Source organism: Gavialis gangeticus, unplaced genomic scaffold, assembly GCF_001723915.1.
Source record: "Gavialis gangeticus isolate Ggan-Ray unplaced genomic scaffold, GavGan_comp1, whole genome shotgun sequence".
NCBI lineage: Eukaryota > Metazoa > Chordata > Crocodylia > Gavialidae > Gavialis > Gavialis gangeticus.
Genome location: NW_017729004.1, coordinates 42,250,668 through 42,256,833, shown reverse-complemented (window position 1 = coordinate 42,256,833; position 6,166 = coordinate 42,250,668). Strand labels below are relative to the sequence as shown.

The 6,166-nt window shown below is 45.4% G+C and overlaps 1 protein-coding gene across 2 annotated transcripts in view; it reads left to right on the top strand.

Moving 5' to 3' along the window:
- Positions 1-6,166, top strand: part of SPAG6 (sperm associated antigen 6) — a 69,807-nt gene that overhangs the window by 11,856 nt on the left and 51,785 nt on the right. The window contains exon 2 of one of the 2 annotated variants that reach the window (XM_019508306.1): positions 2,459-2,524. The exons of the other annotated variant lie outside the window; for it this stretch is intronic. The gene's annotated coding sequence lies outside the window, so the exon portion shown is untranslated. The remainder of the gene's footprint in view (positions 1-2,458; positions 2,525-6,166) is intronic. 2 annotated transcript variants of the gene reach the window in all.

Below are 6,166 nucleotides of genomic sequence, written 5' to 3'. Positions count from 1 at the left end.
TGTTCAGTCTGCAACCCCCCACCCCACCCCACCCCACCCAGGGCAATGTGCTGCATGCCACAGCACACATGGCACAGGCACTTCCAGGAGACAAGTAGCAGTGGCACACATTGTTCCCAGGGAAATACACTTTTTATTCCTGGGGAAAACGCACATGCCCACTCGGGGGATGTGTCTCTGATTTTTTTGTTTTATTGTTTTATTGTTCATTTTCAATATCAAATAAGTACATGTAAAAGTTCATTCTAGACTTCTTATTTTCCTCTATATTGGAGTGGTGGGGGCGCCAAGGTACACGGTTTGCCTAGGGTGCCAATTATTCTTGGACCAGCCCTGATTGCAAGCCCCTTAGGTCAGGGCCTGTCCTTCACAAAGTGTTTATGCTGTGCCAACCATGATAGGGCCCTGATATCAGGTGAGACATTCAAGCACAACTGTCACACAAATCATAAGCACTTTTAACATTCTACGGGAAGGATGCTTCAGCATTCTGACTAGAGAGGGTTGAGTGCAAGGCTATAAAAGTCAGGAGTGCAAAGAAAAGAGGATGGTCTTGTTAAAATGCAGGAGTGGAACTGGGGAGATCTAGTTTCTCCCTTCAGAAGTGCTGCAGCTGGCTTATAATCCATTCAGGTTGTGCACCCTTCCTGTAAAATAGAAATAACAATATTTTCCACAGTTATATGTTTAAGAGAGATTATTGACTGTCTGTGAGATCCTGAGGTACAAGGATGATTAGCCTAATGGAAAAGCTTGAAAAACCTTCACTGATTTCTGGGAGATTAAAATCCTTCTGGAAGTGGCAGCAAACAGGTGCTGGTGAAGATAGAAGTTTCTGTTAGCCAAACATACAGGAGACTAAGAAGCTGAAGGAAATTGAGTCTCTAAAAAGCAGAAGATGGACTGGAATCTACTGAAGTATTATGGCAAAAAATGGTTTGATATGGAAGATCCTGGTGAGGAGAGAGGATGAGGTCATGAAGAATGGCTTGTTTTCAGCTCCAGTTCTAATTGTTTGCCATATAGTCATTCCATGTTGGCAGAATTGCTTCAGAAGGTTTTTGGTTTGAGGACAGATTGTTTGGGTTCCTGTAGGGACTATTTTTGCCTGCATTTACATAGGTTTCTCCCCTTCATAAACTTGCTTTAATGGGATGTTCCTTGGGGGAAAACTCTAACTTTGTTGGAAGTATTACTTGAGTAGGGTCATAAGAATCAGGCTCTGAGTAAGTACTGAAGTATTTGGCCCAATGCATGAAGAAATGGAAGAAGAATCTACTCTACTTGATTCTATAAACTACACAGTGCTTCGCAAGCTTTCTCCTGAAGCCACTGGAGTCCTAGGAATATGGGTTATGGGGTCACATGCACAGAATAAAATGTGTTACCTTCCCTGAAAAGTCTGTGTTCTAGGATCTCTCCTTCAGTGGAGAGATGTCTACACTTTCACATATTTAGTTGGAGGATTTGGGCTTATGAGTTCAATCTTGTAAGGTGTTGAATGCTCTCAATTACTTCTGACCCTAGAAACTATGAATCTATGAAATGTCCCAGGGAAAAAAGAGAATATGTCATCAAGGGTGAAGAGGTTACTTTGAAAGGAACCTGTTGCTCCTGGTTCCTCTGCCCCTTGAGTTGCTGCTTCAGCCTGTGGAGGAAACCACAGGAAAGGGGGAGTGGTTGAGATCCTGATGGCAGCTGCTCATTAGTGAAAACACCAGGTGGGGGACTTATTGAACTAACCATCCAGAGGAGCAGATCATTCTGACTCCCTTCACCTCCGTGCTCCTGCTGGGTAGCAGATCTTGCTGATGGGTTCAGAGCTACTTGCTAAGTAGCTCTGTGACATGTTTTTAATAGATTAGTACTTATGATCCTTGCTTCCTTCATGCTCACATGGAAGAGGCCTGTGAAATGGCTGCCTGAAACTGCTTTTAAATGTACATGGCTTGTTACTCCTAACTGCTTCTGGCTCCTCTGGGCCTGCTGACAAACTGAGTTGTACCACGTGCTCTACCATCTATTAATTACATGGAAACTTGCTTGATTATCCAAAAACCCTGTTGCCAGAGTGTTCAGTGTTCATATTTGGAGAATCCTGGTTGTACTCAAGCAGAGAAGTGGAGATGATAGGAATGCTTTGTCCAGGAAATGAATGTGGGCAGAGAACTACTGGGTATCAAGACCTCACTGAGAGGGAACGTCTTGAGACAGGTAGGTGAAGGATCTCTCCTTAATTAGTCATCAGGGAAACTTGCTGCTATGCTGCTTCCATGAGGGCAAAGTTGGCACTAGGAAGTCTAGGGAAGGTGAAAATAAACTTGCATAGTATTCTAAAGCGTTTCCTTTCAATTGGGCTTATGTCAGAATTTGGGAATCACGATTCTTAAAAACTCCAGGTTATGTGTTGAAGTCTTGATTATTATTATTAACTGACTGAATACTCTCAATGCAATAGACATTGTGCAAGACAGAAGACAACATCTGATAGTTGGTGACCTGACAGATGACCTGATAATTTAAAGTAGGTGGACAATGCAGTTCAAATACAAAATATGCTGCGGGGTACCAAATGATATGCAAACTTTTTAAAGTCTTGGTGGGGAAACTTTGTTCTTTATGGTCTTTTTAAGTCTTATTTTTAAGGAGGATTTGAATTGGGAAAAGGTGGTCATCAGTTGCTGCAGGAGAGGAAGTTAGATGCTTAGAGGGTGATGTGGAAGATTTTTCTCTTTTTTGTGACCTGTTAAATTTGTTCCCTTTTCTAGGGGCAAATATTTTAAGTTGTCATTTGTTTTCCCCCCAAGCAATAGAAGTAACAAAACAAAGGCTGCAATCTCGAATAAATGTATTGTTTGTTTGGGTACAGGATCATATGGGAAGACAAAACCTGGAACCTGTTATTACCCTGAAGATTTTTCTTGCTAAAGAGAGGCAGCAGCCAGCATTTGCCTGTTAAATTAAGGCAAATCAGACGTTTGCTTCAACCCCACTTGAGATGTGGATGTTAAAGGTGATTCATCTTTTAATGGCTATAAGCTTTCTGTGAAACCATGATACTAAGAAGCTGAGGATAGATTTCATAGACATTAGGGCTGGAAGGGACCTCAGAAGATCTTTAAGTCCAGCCCTCTGCCCCAGGGGCAGGAAGTCAGCTGAGGTCACAAGATCCCAGCAAGATAAACATTCAATTGACTCTTAAAGGAGTCCAGAGTAGGTGCTTGCACCAGCTATGGTGGAAGTCTGTTCCAGGCCTAGGGGACTTGGACAGTAAAGAAGTTCTTTCTTATGTCCAGCCTGAAACGGTCTTGGAGGAGTTTGTGACCATTTGACCTTGTCATCCCTTGGGGCACTCTGGTGAACAGGCATTCCTCCAGATTTTGATGTACACCCCTTATAGGCAGCCACCAGATCACCCCTGAGCCTATGCTTTTCCAGGCTGAAGAGTCCCATGGCTCTCAGCCTCTCATTATAAGGTCTGTTTTCCTGCCCTATGATCATACGTGTGGCTCTTCTCTGGACTTTCTCAATCCTTTTTGAATTGTGGAGCCCAAAACTGGACACAGTACTTCAGCTGCGGCCTCACCAAGGCTGAGTAGAGCGGGAGGATGACATCCTGGGATTTGCTAGAGAAGCATCCAGGGATGCAAGCCAGCATTTTGCTCACTTTACTAGCTGCAGCATCATGTTGATGGCTCATGTTCATCAATCATGACCCCCAAGTCCTTTTCACCCGTAGTGCTAGCCAGCATAGCACTGCCAAGCCTATAAACATGCTGCGGGTTTTTCTTCCCAAGGTGGAGAACCTTGCATTTTTTGGTGTTAAACACCATCAGGTTCTCATCTGCCAATTTCCTGAGCCTGTTGAGGTCGTCCTGGATCACCTTCCTGTCCTCAGGTGTGGATGCTTTACCCCAAACTTTGGTGTCTTCGGCGAACATAGCCAGTCCGCTTCTGATACCAATGTCCACATCATTAATGAATATGTATAATAATATAGGTCCAAGGACAGAGCCTTGGGGGACCTCACTGGTCACAGCACACCCCAACGATTGACTTCGATCAACCACCACCCTCTGGGTCTGACCATGGAGCTAATTCCCCAGCCAGCAGATCGTGGTGAAGCTGAGGCCACGGTTGGCCAGTTTTGCTAAGAGGTGATCATGGGATACTAGATCAAAGACTTCTTTAAAGTCAAGATATACAAGATCAATCTCTTCTCCCTTGTCCAGGTGATAGGTCACCTGGTCGTAGAAGGAAATAAGATTGGTCAAGCAAGACCTACCCACAACACATCCGTGCTATCTATCCCTCAGGATGTTGCCGTCAGCTTGTCTGTTAAGAATGGTCTCTTTGATAATCTTTTCTAAGACCTTCCCTGGGGTAGAGGTCAGGCTGATGAGCCTGTACTTTGCCGGATCCACTTTCCTCCCTTTCTTGAAGATAGGCACCACGTTGGCCTTCATCCAGTCTTTGGGCACTTCACCAGAGCACCCAGAGTTCTCAAAGATCCGTGCCAGGGGCTGGGCTATGATGCTTACCAGCTCCTTGAGTATCCTGGGGTGTAAACTGTCAGGGCCGGCTGACTTGAAGGTATCCAGCCTCTCAAGGTGTTCCTTCACAATGTCAGCATTGATGGAAGGTAAGGAATCTCCCTTACCCAGGCCTTCCCATCCCATAATGGGCAGAGGCATCCCTTGGGACTGGTGAAAAACCGATGCAAAGTACCCATTTAGCAAGTTGGATTTTTCCTGGGCATCGGTTGTCAGTTGTCCCATCTGGTTTAGCAGGAGTCCAATGTTGCCCTTGCTTTTCCTCTGGCTCCCAACATATCTAAAAAAGGACTTTTTATTGTCTTGATACTTGTAGCTAGTTGGAATTCAGTCACAGCCTTGGCTTTCCTGGTTCACTCCATGCAGGACTGGACCAGTGTGGAATATTCCTCCTTGGAGCTGGATCCCATCCTCCATCCTTTGTAGGCCTTTCTTTTTAGCTGCAGGAGGTGTGCTAGTTCCCTGGAGAGCCAAGGGAGCTGCTGTCCCCTTTTGCTGCCTTTCCTCTGAGATGGGATAGACTTTGCTTGTGCATCCAGGATCGCTCCCTTGAGGAGCAACCACTCGTTCTGAATTACCCTCCCCTTTGGGTTGTGGTCCCTTAGGGCCTCTCTGACAAGCCTCTGGAGCTTGTCAAAGTCAGCTTTCCTGAAGTCAAGGACTTCTGTATTGCTGACTGGCTTGCCAGCTTTACAGTGGATGGTGAAGGTAATCAGCTTGTGTTCACTGTCACCCAGCTTCCCTTCGATTGTTAGGTCACTGATAAGGTCATCCACCATTGCCAGTACCAGGTCAAGCAGTGCTTTACCTCTCATCGGCCTGTAGACTTCTTGAGTCAGATAGAGCTCATCCATGCACGTGAGAAAGCTTTGCAACCATTCGGATTTGGCTGAGCGCTCTTCCCATGAGATGTCTGGGTAGTTGAAGTCTCCCATGACAACCATGCACCGGGAGCGCATGGCCTCAGCCAATTTCATGGCGAACTCCTGGTCAAGCTCTTGATCCTGAGCAGAAGGTCTGTAGTAGACTCCCACCGTTGTGCCCTCTGTGCCGTGTTCCCCACAGATTTTAACCCAGAGGGTCTCCAGTCATTGACCCTGGGCAGCAATGTAGGCTTGCAGGGATGCATAGTTTTCCTTGACAGAGAGCTACACCACAGCCTCTTTTGTCCACTCAGTCTCTCCTGTACAGGGTATAGCTGTCTATACCTGTGGCTGAGTCATGGGTGGTGTCCCATCAGGTCTCCGTTATCCTTATGACATTGTAATTATATGTATTAAACAGGAGGACAAGTTCCTCCTATTTATTCCCCAAGCTCCTGGCATTTGTGTATAGGCAGGCAAGTGTCCCTTTGGGGTACCCAGTGAGTTATACCAGTGGCTTGAGCCCCAGCCCAGAAATCTGGGATCACTAAATTTGATTGGGGTACTCCATAAAGACAAATCTCCATTCTTGCAAGCAGTTTAAACCAACAAGTACAAATTTATTACCAAAACACAAACAAAAAACCCAAAAGAACAAAACTTTAAACATAATATAATACAACTACAGTTCATAGGCTGAACCCCTTTAGAGAGACTTCTCCCCAGCCCAGGCCAATCTGGGACTTGGGA